Here is a 15,161-nt window from a genome sequence, read left to right on the forward strand (position 1 = left end):
AGAACTGTGCAGTTAAAATAATCTAATCCAAACTATTTTAACCTGAGTAGAACTGCCTCCTAGAAATCGTGTCATCTGTCATTTTTAAAGCTGCACAACTGTCACCTGTCAATTCTGAAGCTGCAAGCTGTCACCTGTCATTTTGAGTTTACTTTAAATCTGAAAAACTACCTTTATTTAATCGTCCGTATCTCTGGAACCGTTTGGGCTAGGTATGAGATTTAACTTTCTTCTGAAATCTTAAAATCTGAGCTTTCCAACAAACCTAGAACCGACTTCCTACTCCTTATACTTTTTCCGCAATCACGATTTACGCACTCGCAAAATTTACCGCGATTTGCGATTTTGGCTCCATTTCTCCACTTGTCAAAATAGCAGCTCCATTTCTTTCTTTTGTTAAAATCCGTTGCAACTTGGTAATAACTCATAGAGCATTGGTAAAGTGAGCCTGAACTAATACCAACATGCATCTCCCACTCACCCTGAATCTCTAGAGGGAATTAAAATCAGTTGGCACATTTTCCCATCCATTGCCATCACATTTAAAAGCATTTTGGGCCTGTGTTTTAAACTCCTACCTGTTTCCTCTAAGCTTGCTGGGGGGGAACTGAATTTCGTATTGTATTTGATTGCATTCCTGAGAACTGTGTGCTCCTCTTTCCATCTCCTTCCATTTCTTACATTGCATAGGGGAGGGGGGTGAATTGCCAGAGAAAAAGTGATTATCTTATCTTTTGCTAAAATCATATCAAGTATTTCTGTACTGCATTTTATTCCTCATTGCTTTTCCCTTGAAACCATAAAAGTATTTTTGCTACTTTATCCATCCTATACTAACTCCTCATTGATTGTAAAGAAGTGTGCTAGTGCCAGATTACCCATTGTTGATCAACATCATATGTCTAAGTGTACTATCAGATATTAATTTATTATAAAAGTGTGATATATATATATATATATTGTTTAATTTTTCAAATAAACCTTTTAATTTGCAAAGCAAACCTACTTCTTGGCTCAGTGGGGTCAGGGGGATTCTAAGAGGGGGGTGTTATACAAGGGTTGTCATCCAGAGTACTGAACTGGATATAAAAATACATCAATAAGGGTTTTCCTCAGCATCCCAGACTAGGCATTGACTTAGCTGTAGTGTTGATTGAATATCGCTTACAAAAGTGGGGGCTCGAAGCCGGGATATTCTGGGTTAGATTTACCACCTGTGCAGATTAATACAGTGTGCCAACTGACCAGATACACATATCCGGTTACATCACCACGCTGTTTTACACTGTGAAAGCATCCCTCAAAGGAACGCTCTAAGGAAACGGTCTGTTTTGCAAAATAAAATACAAACTTCTGTAAGTCAGGAAGGAACTCAAATTCCAGAATGACGACCTTGGTAGATATGAAAATAGGCAGAGAGCACTTCTTACATAAGCTATTTGTAAGAGGTGAGTGGACTCATCAGGACCAAACGGTCTAGTTGCAGGCAATCGCGCAACAGGTCACTGAAACAGGGTCAGATATATGGGGAGATCAGGGTCCCCTACATGTGGCCCTGAGTGAACTATATATGGCCCCTAAAGCCAAAGATGAACATAATAAGATTGCCAGGATAGCGGCATATTTGTATCTATATATGGGAGCCATGCAGGACAAATGTGCTGAAGGCCAAGATCTGGCAAATAGGCAGCAGATGGCGTTAGAGAAGGCCCAATCTGATCTGGACTCTTCTGGGCAGAGGCTGCTCAGGAGCCAGGAGTCAGAAAAGGACAGCAGACAGTTCATCACTAAAATAAAGGAGGATATGGATGTGCTGCAACAGCAAATGGCGGACCAGGATACCAGATTTCTGGCCTTGCAAAAGGAGTACCAAGAAGGTTTGGACTCCCTACTGCAGAGCCAGAAAAAGCTGGAGCAACAATTAGATTTCAATAGGGCATATGCCGAGCAGGTAGTCACCCTGCAAAGCCACCTAGATAGGGAGAAGGCAGAGAGCAATAAACTGATTTTGAAAGACCTGGATACCCAGGCAGAGTTTGACCAGGAGCGCCAGAAAGCTGGTGCCTTCCAAAGGCAAAGGGACGACCTGGCGGCACAGATGCAGGCTCTTAGTCAAGAAAGGGATACCTTAGGCCAGGAAGTCTGCCACTTAAAAAGGAAAATGGAAGAAAATCACCTGGCCATCCAGGGACTGGGTGACCTCCAAAAAGAACACCAGAACTTGTTAGAGCACACCAGGAGGGTGGAGGATGCTCTGGCAAGAAAGGAGCAGGCCAATAGGGACACAGCTCAGGAGGTAACCCTCCTGCAGCAAAGACTGGCCCAGTACTCCAGGACCAATCAGGAGGGACAGAGAGAGAATGAGGCTCTCTGCCAGCACAATGATAGGCTCCAGCAACAGGTAGCGATGCAGGAGAGACTGTAGTAAGGCCTTAACTGAGGAACTGAAAGCGCAGGCTCTTGCTTTGCAACAGGAAGCAGGGGCGGATAGAGATGAGGTTCGCTGGGAAAGAAAAACTCTTGAGCATAACCTCAGGAGCCCTAGTACCAGAGGCCTTCATCTCTCCCAGTCCCTGGACTCTGCCACCCCATGTCCCCTCGCACACATGAGCCCAGGGCCACGGGGATGGCAGATTACTATCCAGCCAAAAGTATGGGGCTCATAGGCCAGTACCACCCAGGAATGGAGGGGCGGGCATCCGGGTATGGGCACCCAAGCACAGTGCAATTTAGTGGGGAACCCCAGGAGAGTAGGCCCATTAAGGGCATCCTGAAAACCTCTGCCCAGTTAGGTCAGTGGGGGGGACACCCATCAAATCCTGGCAGCAAGGAGGGGTCTGAAGACTCCTCTGAGCATTACAGGACACAGGAGACCAGGTCCCCACATTCTGCCAGCCATTCCCAGGCTCGCAGAATCCGGGAAAACCTGGAAGATCAGACGGGCAACTCTGGGAGCAGCGCTTCTGAGTCGGAGGATGAATGGACCAGGGTTACCCGAACCAAAAAGGCCAATAAGGCAAAAAGGGCCTTGCTTAAGGACCCATTGAAACAAATAAAGGCAATAAGGAGTGTCATCACGCCTTATCAAAAGAACGCCAAGTATTCTGTTTGGGAACACTTGGAGCTCTATGAGCAAATGATGGAGACTTTCCATTTGAAGGACAGCCAAAGCTGTATTCAATATGTAAAGTGGACCTTCTCACCAGAATACTCCAGTTTCTTTGCGGGGCTGGAGGATCAAAACCATTCAAGGTGGTCGACATACAGGGCGGCCATCTTGAAACATCTTTCTGTGCACAGAAATCCTCAAGAGGCTTGCAAGGCAGCCTACAATTTGCAATGTGGGGAGGATCAGGCTCCACAAGAGTTTGTGCAAGAATTAAAGCGTGCTTTTGCGCAGACCACCAGAAGGGTGCGCACGGATAGCAGAGAATTTATCAATACGTTTTTCCATGCCTTACTCAAATACATAATGACCCAGCTCGTGAGAGATTTTCATGAGAAAAGATCTTTAGACTGGGTCATTAAACAGGCTACCCGGATCTATGAGGTGCAGAAGCCTATCGGAAATAAAAATAACGCGCCGAAAAACCCCAAAACCAAAAGCACCCCTGCTGCTGCTAAGGTGGCAGAGATAAAGGTTGCCCCTGTTTTAGATTTGGAGATGGGGGGGCCTAAAAACCTGCCTGCACCAAATAATTCACAGCCCAGAAGGCCCTCAGGCCAGTCACAGACAGGGAGTCGAGGAGGTAGTCCCACAAATGGGGTCCCCCGCTCCCCTGACTATGTAAGTCCCCGCTACACGGGAAACCGACCAATCCTGGGTTATGTGTGGACTCCTCCAGCCCAAGGGGGGGGGGATCCAGCCAAGCACCTTACCCAGGGAACTTCCCTCCCAACTTCCCACAGGAGGGCAGAAATTCTCCAAATCCTGGGCAGAACTTTTTCCCCAGGTATCCACCCAATTTCCAGCCCCAAAATCATCCATCCTTCTTTCCCCAATTCCCTGAGCCCAGACAACCTAATCCGGGAGAGGGGAGGCCAAGGGTGGAGGGCTACCCAAATCTTCCCAATCCGGGGTATTACCAGAGAAGGGATAGATACCCTTCCCGGGATCAGCCCAGGGGAGAAAATAGAGCCCCGTATCAGCCTGAGCGGGTTTCACAACTTGAGCGCCAGGTCCAAAATATGGCACGGGATCTGGGTCACATACTGAGGGCTCAACAGAACCCTCAGATGAGCATGCCACCGCAGAATGCCCCAAACTCTGGACCTGGTGCTCCAGAACAATGACGGGGGCAGGACCCCGATTACCCACCGGTTCCCAGGGAGGAGGCACAAGGGGAAGGGGGGTGTAAAGCCTTGGAGGAAGCTTCCTTCCCAACTTGTAAACAGCCCCTGGAAACCCAGGAACCGGAAACAAAATCTCCTACCCCTGAAAGTCTGCCACCCAGGGAGCAGAGAGGAGGTAGGAGAAACAAAGGACCCAAACAGACCCACTTTGTGGAGGAGGTAGAGGTCTTCCAATTTGAGGGAGAGGGATCCTCAGAAGATCCTGGGAAAAGGATCTTCTCCTTCAGAGATGGGGGGAACTCCTGCCAAGGAAAAATGGGTCCCAAGGGATGCCAATTCAGACTGGGGAGATGTGGAGACTGAGCTACCGCCGCCCATCATCTCATCCCAGAACCGACAATACCAAAATCCCGTGGGTCAAACCTATCCTGAGGACTGCCTCCAAAAAGGGGTGGAGGGTGGCCCAGAACCCAAAACCATTTCCAGTTGCCAACTTTTTCTTTCAGATTCCCCAGGCTCTCCACAGAATTCTGCCCAAATCTCTTCGCTAGCAATGTCCAAAACCAGAAAGTTAGCCCACCAGTTGTCCAAAAATGTGCATTATCTGTGCCCCCTTGAGCATAAGGAGGGAAGATACTATGCCCCGGTACAAGTACAGGGGCAGGGTACAATTTTGGCACTGGTGGACACTGGATCCCAAGCTACCCTTCTGTCCAAAAGAGCCTTTGAGGAACTAAATGCAGGAAGAGGGAAGAATTACCGAATTCCTCTCACCTCTCTTCCCGTACAACTGCAGAACTTTGACGGGAAGGAAATTCCCGTTGAGGGGACTGCAGACTTGGACATTAAAATTGGGCGACACAAGGTGAAACACCCGGTCATAGTAGTGACTCCAGAGGGCACCCCTTGTTTATTAGGGAATGACCTCCTGAGAAGGTTGTCACCCCTAATAGATTGTGTCAACAAGGTCCTCTGGACCCAGACTAGCCGACCAATAAAATTAAAACAGAGTGTCAACCATGTTAGTTTAAACGGCACCTGCCACATGGTTGAACAAAAATCTGACCAAGTAGGATTTCACTTCCAGAACAACCAAACTCCAGACGTGACAGTAATAGCAGTAGGACAACAGACTGGTGATGGGGGGTCCTCTCTATTTCTGAAAATCAACCTTCCTTCCAGTTTAAGGTGGTATTCCACACTGGAAGGAAACACCCTGAAATTATTTACTAATCCACAATCAGAAACTCCCACTCCTATAGTCCAGAAAGATGTAAAATCAGCTCAGAGCCTGGCTGATATTCAGCAAATTGGAGAGCAGTTGTTAATCCCTGTTCAGTTAAATGATGGGAAGGACTCTGTTCTCGCTCAAGTGTGTGTGAACAACGGTAAGAGCTTCATCAGCGAAGCCATGTTCCGCCAACTCCCAAAAGATCCAGCCATTCCCACATTCAAACTGATAGACAAATGGGAAATGGACCTGGAAGCACCTAATTCCAAACATCTCCTGCCAAGCAGGTGTATGCTCAAAATCTCCATTGGCAACAAGAGCATAGTCCATAATTGTTGGGTCGTGCGAGACGTCACTGCCGCCTTTTACTTAGGCAGTGACATTCTCAATCGCTTTGCCATTAGTGTGGACCTAATAAACTTCAAAGCTTGGTCCCGATTAGCGGATAATCCCATGGACTTTGATGATCCAGAAAAAGCATTTAGGTCAGCTCAATTGCTACCTTATGCAGTTGAAATTCAGATCAAAGAGGAAGTCACCATCCCAGAAAGGACCCGACAATTCTCCCTGGAAGTGAAAGTTAAAAGAGGACAAAAATTGAAAAACACTGATGCTTATATACATCTAAATGCTTCTCTCCAACAGCAAGGGTTAGCGGTAAACCCAACACCATTAGTCAACATAGAACATGACACCATTCCAATAGAGGTGGATAACAGCGACTTAAAGAATATTACTCTAGCCGCAGGCACCATTATTGGAATGGCGGTTGATGACCGACATTTCTCCATTGATTTAGGAAATGAACTGTTAGGACCGATCCCCAAGGACTGTTTTGACAGTGACAGTGAGGACAATACAACACCAGACAGGAGTTTCACCCGGCATGGGGGGAACTTCCTGGTGTACACTTCTTGCCCTTATGGTAAGGAAGATGTGACTTGTGACTTCAGGAGGGATGAGGTGATTTTCCAGGTCCATGAGGGCTGCCTTTCCCACCTGAAGCCCCCAGTCCAAATCAGTACTCTGACCAGGGACTTCTCCACCCAGCTGGAGGAGGCCGCTGAGATAGCAAAACCAGAAGTCTTTCCAGGCTTCAGGCAGATGGTGGAAGAGAGAGTCAACCTAGCTGATGCCTGTTTGACTCTGGAACAGAAGCAAAAGTTGAAACAAGTTTTCTTGGATTTTCAAGATCTCTTTGCGGTAGACTCATATGACTGTGGTCGCACCGACATCCACACCACAACAATTCCCACGGACCCTGGAATGACCCCAGTGTTTGTGAAGCAATATCATTTGCCTCTCGCATCCATGGAGTCCCTGACTGAAATAATTAAGAACCTTGAGTCCCGGTGAATAATCCGTCCAGTACACAGCACCTTCAATAATCCGGTGCTGGGAATATTTAAGCCAAACGGCCAGTGGAGACTCTGCGCCGACCTCAGGGAGCTCAACAAACGGGTCCATACTTCCCGATGGCCTCTGCCCTACATTGACCAAGGGCTGGCCCAGATTCAGGGGTCACAGGTATTCACAGCAATAGACCTGACCAATGGATACTGGACCGTGCCTGTCAGTAGGGAGGACCAATACAAACTGGCTTTTACCTTTGGGGGCCAGCAGTACACATGGACCCGGACTCCCTTCGGATACCTCAACTCCGGCAATGAATTCAACATTTTCTTACATAAGGCCATGCCTGACCTGGGTGCGAGGGGTAACCTGGCTTATGTAGATGATGTCCTCATCAAAAGTTCATCTGTGGAGGAACACATAGCGGAGATCCGTTATGTTCTGACACAGTTGAGGGCCACCGGAGCAAAACTTTCCTTTCAGAAAGCACAGTGGTGTAGAACCCGTGTTAATTTCTTGGGGCATGAGATTACTCCTCAGGGTCTCTGTCCCTAAGAAAAGAAAGCGGAAGCACTTCAGAAACTGAAAGACCCCACAACTCTGCGGGAACTAAGGAGCCTTCTTGGACTGACCAATTACAGCAGAAAGTTCATTGAAGGCTACGCAGAGATCACTAGACCCCTGATTCATCTCTTGAAGGGGGGGGTCAAGTGGGAATGGGGTCCAGAACAATCCGAGGCGGTAAGACAACTCAAAAGAAGCCTCTCACAAGCGCCTTGCCTAGCTTATCCTGTCAAAAACAAGGAGTTCTTCCTGGAGACGGGGTTCTCTAATACGTGCTTGACGGCAGTATTATACCAAAAGCATGACAAGGTCAATAAAGTAATCTCCTATGTGAGCAAAACTTTATCCCCTGTGGAGGAAAAATTCAACGATTGTGAGAAGGCACTCCTGGCAACAGTGTTGGCATTGAAGAATTACCTCCCGTTTATCCAGGGGGAACACATCATAGTGGAGACTCCACAACAGCCTCTGCAGTATCTCCAAAGTGACAGAATCCGACCCGGAAATGTGAGTAATTTCCGAATTACTTCCTGGATTCTGTCAATGCAAGGCTTTCCTGTGGAGGTCAGATATGGCCAAAACAAGAAGAGTCCCCTCGCGCAAGGTCGGGCTGACTTGCATGATTGAGCCAGAGAAAACTGTCTCGAGGACGAAAGTCTAAAAACCAAGGACAACATGGAGGCATACCTTAATTCCCCACACAAAGTCTTTGAAGAAGACAAGTGTGAGGGAATGCCCACTGTCAATGTGGATGGATGCTCTTACCATGTTGACAACGACGGGGAGAAAGAACTGGTGGCTGGCGTAGGGAATGCATGGGTGAATGAGTCAACAGAACCCTCCGCTGGATACAAAATTGGTCCCCGAAGTAGTCAGGTGGCAGAATTGATGGCTGTGCATCAGGCCATCCTCACTGCTGTCCAACATCAACTCCACAAACTGGTCATAATCACAGACTCGGATTATGTACGGAACGGGTTCGTGGAGCACCTGGTTAATTGGAAAACCAGAGGCATGTTATGTGCTAATAACAAACCCCTGAAACATGGGAAGTTAATCCAAAATATTGATGATCTGGTCACATCGAATTGGATGACCATCTACTGGAAAAAGATCAAGGGTCATTCCAAAGTAGAGGGACCAGACAAAACTGGAAATGACTTAGCTGATCAGCTGGCCAAAACCGGGGCCATCCAACGGGATCTAATAGAAATAGAGTCCCTGTTGGGGAAAATCCAGGTCACTGCGATCACTAGGTCCCAGACAAATGCTCACAATGATCTTTCAACTGCACAATGGAGTAAGGAGACCACTGATGCTGATTTAATTACAGCTCAGAAGGGGGATCCAATTATTGGTAAGTTTTACCAACACCTTGAGGACCCTGAGAACTTTCCCCTGACGGACACAGATTACATTGGGAAAGAGGACCTAAGAGTGTTGATGAAATGTCCAAAAATGTTCCGAATCCAAGACGGTTTGCTGGTAAGGAAATCCAAAGCTGGCCACGATCAGTGGGTGGTCCCTACCTCATTCCGAAGCCTGATGTTAAGTCATGCCCATGATGCGGCCACAGCCGGTCATAGGGGGTTTCATACAACACTTGAAATCTTAAGAGAGGTTGCATACTGGCCACACATGGGCCAGGACCTCAACCAATATTTGAAGGGTTGTCTTGTGTGTGCACAATTTCAGCCAACACCCCTCACACACCGGGCGCCTCTCCAAAAGAGGGGAATGACACTCCCATGGTCAGATTTACAAATCGACTTTGTAGGCCCCGTGATTCGCTCCGCTAGGGGAAATAAGTACATGTTGACCGTCACATGCTTGTTTACCAAGTGGGTGGAATGTCTCCCAGCCCCAAACTGCAAGGCAGAAACAGCAGCTGCCCTGATGATTAACCACATCTTTTCCCGTTTTGGTCTACCTCAAAGGATTGAGTCAGACAGGGGTAGCCACTTCACCAGTGAAGTAATGACAAAGATGTGGGAGATACTGGGGGTTAAAAGGAAGCTACACATTGCTTACAGGCCAGCTTCTTCTGGAGCTGTGGAGAGATACAACCGAACCATTGTGAGCATATTAAAAAAGTTTGTGGCAGATTCTGGGCCAAGTTGGGATATCCGATTACCTCTGGTCCTAATGGCCATCAAATCTACCCCTTCATCTGCAACCAAAATGTCACCATTTGAGTTGATGACTGGACGCAAGATGGTGCTTCCCCAGCATTTGCTCTACAGAACCCAAGAGCAAACGTTGATAAATGCCTCCACAACTCATGAGTATGTGGAGAATTTAAGGAAACACCTTCAGCATGCTTTTTCCTATGCTCAGCGGAATCTAGAAAAATCAGCCGAGAGCATGAAAACCCACTACGACCTGAAGACCACCAGGAAGGAATATACTGTGGGGGACCGGGTCTATCTATACAATTTCCAAAGGAACCAGGCCAAACAGCGAACATTTTTGCCTACATGGAAGGGACCATTTGAAATTATAGACAAGATCTCCCCTGTTGCATACAAGATCCGCATCCCCAAAGGAGGTTTGGCGGAAGGGGAAGACAAGTAGGTACATATAAATCAGCTAAAGTGTTGCCATCCCAGGCACACGCTGCAGCAACTAGAGGAGTCCTCTGCAATAACAGAGGGGGCCGCTCCAGAGTAAGTCAGTTCAAACTCTAAAATATTCCACATATAGCATATAAAATTTTGTGATCCTTGTATATATATATATGTTCTTGTCTCCTAATTTAAAAAAGAAAATGTATATGTTCATATCTTCTGATTCATAAAATGTATATGTTCGCCACACCATTAATAGTGGTGAAGAAATGTCTATGAATAGGTATTGCCGCTTTGCTTTATCATCCTAGGAGAGATGAAACCATGGAGACTGACCAAGGAGGACTACCGGGGACCGGGAGCAGAGACCCGAGGGGCCCGGGGTACCGCCCAATCCTCCCATCAGGACCAGCAAGGAGAACTGATTGATCAACTGGAGGGAGGAAAAGATGCTGAACTGTGCCATCCATGGAATTGGAAGAAGAGGAGGCGAACATCCCAGATCTTGCGAGTTCCATCAGCGAAATGCCAGAATGGCTATCGAGAGGGGGGGCTTGTGGGATGTTTTTACCCATGCATACAAGCCCTACCATAAAACTGTGCAGTACTGGCATGGAAAACATCATGATGGCCAGAACTCCCCAGAGAGTGCACAGGGAAAACATGAAGAATAGGCTGCCACCCATTTTTGCCTATGTTGTGAGCACAGGAGGGCACTGCCTAAAACCACCATTGGGCTACACACACAGTAGCCTGAAACCATTGGGAATGGCAATGCTGATTGCCAAAAAAGCAACTCAGAACTGTGGGGAATTCATTTTCTTAATCCCAAATATGGTTGCATTACCAGTACTCACCACTATCAGAAAGCCGGCGTTTTAAAACCACCAGACTTTTGTGTAAAACTGAACAAATGAAACAAAACCAGACCAAGGAAAGACTTGCTAAGAGGTGGATACAATGTAAAACTATATTCTGAAATGACTTGAAGGAAGTAATGATTTAATGTATATGTAAAAATTGCAAGTGATTTAAACTGGGAACAAAAAGTGGCATTTAGCTGAAACCTGGCTTAATGAAACTGGATTCTGCCTGACAACTACCCCCGACAGGAGTTGAAACCTGCTCAGCCACTCTTCCCCTTGCCAAAAGGAGTTGTCACCTCTCTGATTAGATTAGGGGTGGAGCAGCTGGGGACTACAGGGAGTTGAACAAAGGCCTGTCCTGGACTCAGGCAAATGTTATATTGGGGGCGTCGTAAAATAGCTTCCTCTTGGGAGAAACTGTGGGGCAGCTGTGCCTCTGTGAACAAGCTGGCTTGGGGGAAGTGGATAAACCAGTTATTCCACCATGTGATGTGGGAAGCCACACCCCTGTTTGACCAGGGCATAATTTTAAAAAGATAGATAACTCATAGTGCGGACTTGTCAGAATTATATAAGTAATATCATTATTTTTGTGATTTTTCTGTGAACATTCTGAGAGGCGTTAGGACCCTGTGGTGTATTCTGGGGGGTTGCTAGCGGAAAATAGGGTCTCATTCCAAATGTATGCATGTTAAAAATCTGACACTTTGTCATCTGTAACCCATATCCCTGGTGCACATTTGTGTAAAATCTGGAAAGGTTTAGAGGTTGTTATCTGGATGAAAAGGGGAGAATTCTGTCATCATTGGACACGACATCGTACAAAGACAGGGATCGGATGGTTTGGTGCTACAGAAAATATGTCAACTGGACCTATAATATTAGAAAAATGGTGCATAGATAAATATTTATTTGGGTCAGAAATAGATTTGTGTGCAATCTGACAAGGGGAGGTTCCTCTGACCATAAAACCTACAGCATCACTCTGACTCACATTTCCTTCCCCCAATCAAGGGAGAGAGGGGGAATTGGCCAATGATAAGTGAGAGGGGCAGGTTTAGTTATGACCAACGCACACACCCACTTTCCAAAACACATAAAAAGAGACTGCTGGGAGAGGTAGAGACATTCAATTCCATTTGCTGCGGAGCATGCTGACCGACGACTTCACATCCAGAGATCCAGACTTCAAATCCATCAATCTCCAGAACCTGTAGCAGAAATTGACTCCAGAATTTGTAGCAGAGAGGCCTGAATCCACCAGCTGAATCCTCTTCAGCAGGCCTCAAAACCAACCAAACTATTCAACAGCCGGGCGAGCTGTTTGAAGTTTTGCCGAGAATTTTTGCAAGAACCTGTAGCAGTGCCCAGAAAGCAGTGTTACATCCAGAATCCAGAGAGGCTAGACCAGCAGAGCAGAGCTGACCCATATCGCTGTGAGCAGAACCGGTGCCTGATTGACCCGCCGAGCAGACAGAACCGCAGCCGGATGTGTTGACCAGATCCGTGACGAGGCCTAGTTCAAATTTATATTGTGAGTACCTAGCAGAACTGTGCAGAACCAATCTCTTAGTTAAAATAATCTAATCCAAACTTTTTTAACCTAAGTAGAACTGCCTCCTAGAAATCGTGTCATCTGTCATTTTTAAAGCTGCACAACTGTCACCTGTCAATTCTGAAGCTGCAAGCTGTCACATGTCATTTTGAGTTTACGTTAAATCCGAAAAAGTACCTTTATTTAATCGTCCGTATCTCTGGAACCGTTTGGGCTAGGAACAAGATTTTACTTTCCTCTGAAAGCTTAGAATCTAAGCTTTCCAACAGGCCTAGAACCGACTTCCTGCAATCACGATTTACGCACTCGCGAAATTTACCGCGATTTGCGATTTTGGCTCAATTTCTCCACTTGTCAAAATAGCAGCTCCATTCTTTCTTTTGTTAAAATCTGTTGCAACTTGGTAATAACTCATAGAGCATTGCTAATACTAATACCAACACGCATCTCCCACTCACCCTGAATCTCTAGAGGGAATTAAAATCAGTTGGCACATTTTCCCATCCATTGCCATCACATTTAAAAGCATTTTGGGCCTGTGTTTCAAACTCCTACCTGTTTCCTCTAAGCTTGCTGGGGGGGAACTGAATTTCGTATTGTATTTGATTGCATTCCTGAGAACTGTGTGCTCCTCTTTCCATCTCCTTCCATTTCTTACATTGCATAGGGGAGGGGGGTGAATTGCCAGAGAAAAAGTGATTATCTTATCTTTTGCTAAAATCATATCAAGTATTTCTGTACTGCATTTTATTCCTCATTGCTTTTCCCTTGAAACCATAAAAGTATTTTTGCTACTTTATCCATCCTATACTAACTCCTCAGTGATTGTAAAGAAGTGTGCTAGTGCCAGATTACCCATTGTTGATCAACATCATATGTCTAAGTGTACTATCAGATATTAATTTATTATAAAAGTGTGATATATATATATATTGTTTAATTTTTCAAATAAACCTTTTAATTTGCAAACCAAACCTACTTCTTGGCTCAGTGGGATCAGGGGGATTCTAAGAGGGGGGTGTTATACAAGGGTTGTCATCCAGAGTACTGAACTGGATATAAAAATACATCAATAAGGGTTTTCCTCAGCATCCCAGACTAGGCATTGACTTAGCTGTAGTGTTGATTGAATATCGCTTACAGGTGCCGCAATTTGCGGCACCGTACTTAGCACCAAGGTCCCTTTGCGGGTTGGTTTTTTAACGCCTGCTTAAAGCAGGCGTTAAAGTGCCACCCACAAAGGGACCTCGTAATCAGGCGTTAAGGGTTTAACGGCACCGCCACCTTTTACGGCACCGTTAACCCCTTAACGCCTGGGTTGTAATGAGTGGCTATGTGTAGACAGAACAATTAAATCAATATAATACAATAACAAATCACCATTGGTCATCTTTTTTAGGCAAATTATAAAAAAGGCAAAGGGGAGGTGAGATTCATACTCATATCCCTACTTGCATCCGTTTCAGAGAAGAGCATTGAAATGACTTCACTACTGATGGTGTGACCAGAAGCTTGTATGGCCCGTGAGGATAGCTCAGCAGCGACGTGCTCGCCTTGGAAACAAGACAACACGAAGCAATACAGGTTCGATCCCCAGGTCCGAGCTTAGAAACCACTGGGTATTAAGCGCGTTATAAATACGCAACTAAGACATGTTCCAGGTAACAGAGCCTTGATGCCTCTGGGCTGGTGACCGCTTTAAAATGGCAAATAAATAAAATAAGCATAGTCAATCACACACATAACAATGGCAAATAAATAAAATAAGCATAGTCAATCACACACATAACAATGGCAAATAAATAAAATAAGCATAGTCAATCACACACATAACAATGGCCTGGATTTACATTTCTCTGCCAGATCCATTATGGAATGTGCAATGCTAAATAGTGAAAGAAATCAAACAATTTGTCTAACAGAACATATCTTAATTTTAAAACAATGGGGTTTGTTTACAGTATTAGTTAAAAAATGTGTCTGCAGCGTGTACAAAATGGTGCTGGGGTTCTCCTCGGAGAGGCCATCTGAAAAACACAAGCGTGTCCTCTCTTCTACGAAGCCTTGAAAATATGAAAATATTTGCTACCAGAAAACAGATAAAGTGTATATCGGCCTCCCAGGCTGCTCTGTTTTCAAAGAAATGTGCACATAATCCTAAGCTACACTACAGATCCAGTGACCAGGAGGTTTATACAAGCGCACCTAAGGGCAAACACAGCATGTCAGTGTATGGCACCATTCGATCAGCCAAAGTCTTGCACAGGGGAAATGCAATTAACATCAAGTCCCACGCCACTAAGAAAGGGGAGAAGCGTAGTGACTTTCCTTCTAGGCCTATCAGTGATGTGAAGAAAATAAATAAATATGTCAGCCTGCTTGCCACAACAATGGTCTCCTATTACAGCAAATCGTACATCACCCATCAGCGGATATCACAGATTTCGTTACGTTCGGCCTTGCTTGGGTAAACGATGATGTTGGGCTTTCTCTGTTTTCTGGATATAGGCAGCTGTGAGCTTATTGACGGAGCAGACCCTAATACTGAACTGGATTAATTTTGCAATTAATTGCCAGATACCTAATTGAGATTTTTAACTACGACATAGACCCGAGACACTGTTTGACTTATGGTCCAGTTTTTCAAAATCCCTCATGAGGAAACGGGTGCCAATGTCAGAATCAGGACTAAAGAAGATGAGCTTGATTAAAGAAAACAGTACAGTGATACA

This window comes from Ambystoma mexicanum, chromosome 1q (assembly GCF_040938575.1).
Source record: "Ambystoma mexicanum isolate Mex_15411 chromosome 1q, UKY_AmexF1_1, whole genome shotgun sequence".
NCBI classification, from domain to species: Eukaryota; Metazoa; Chordata; class Amphibia; order Caudata; family Ambystomatidae; genus Ambystoma; species Ambystoma mexicanum.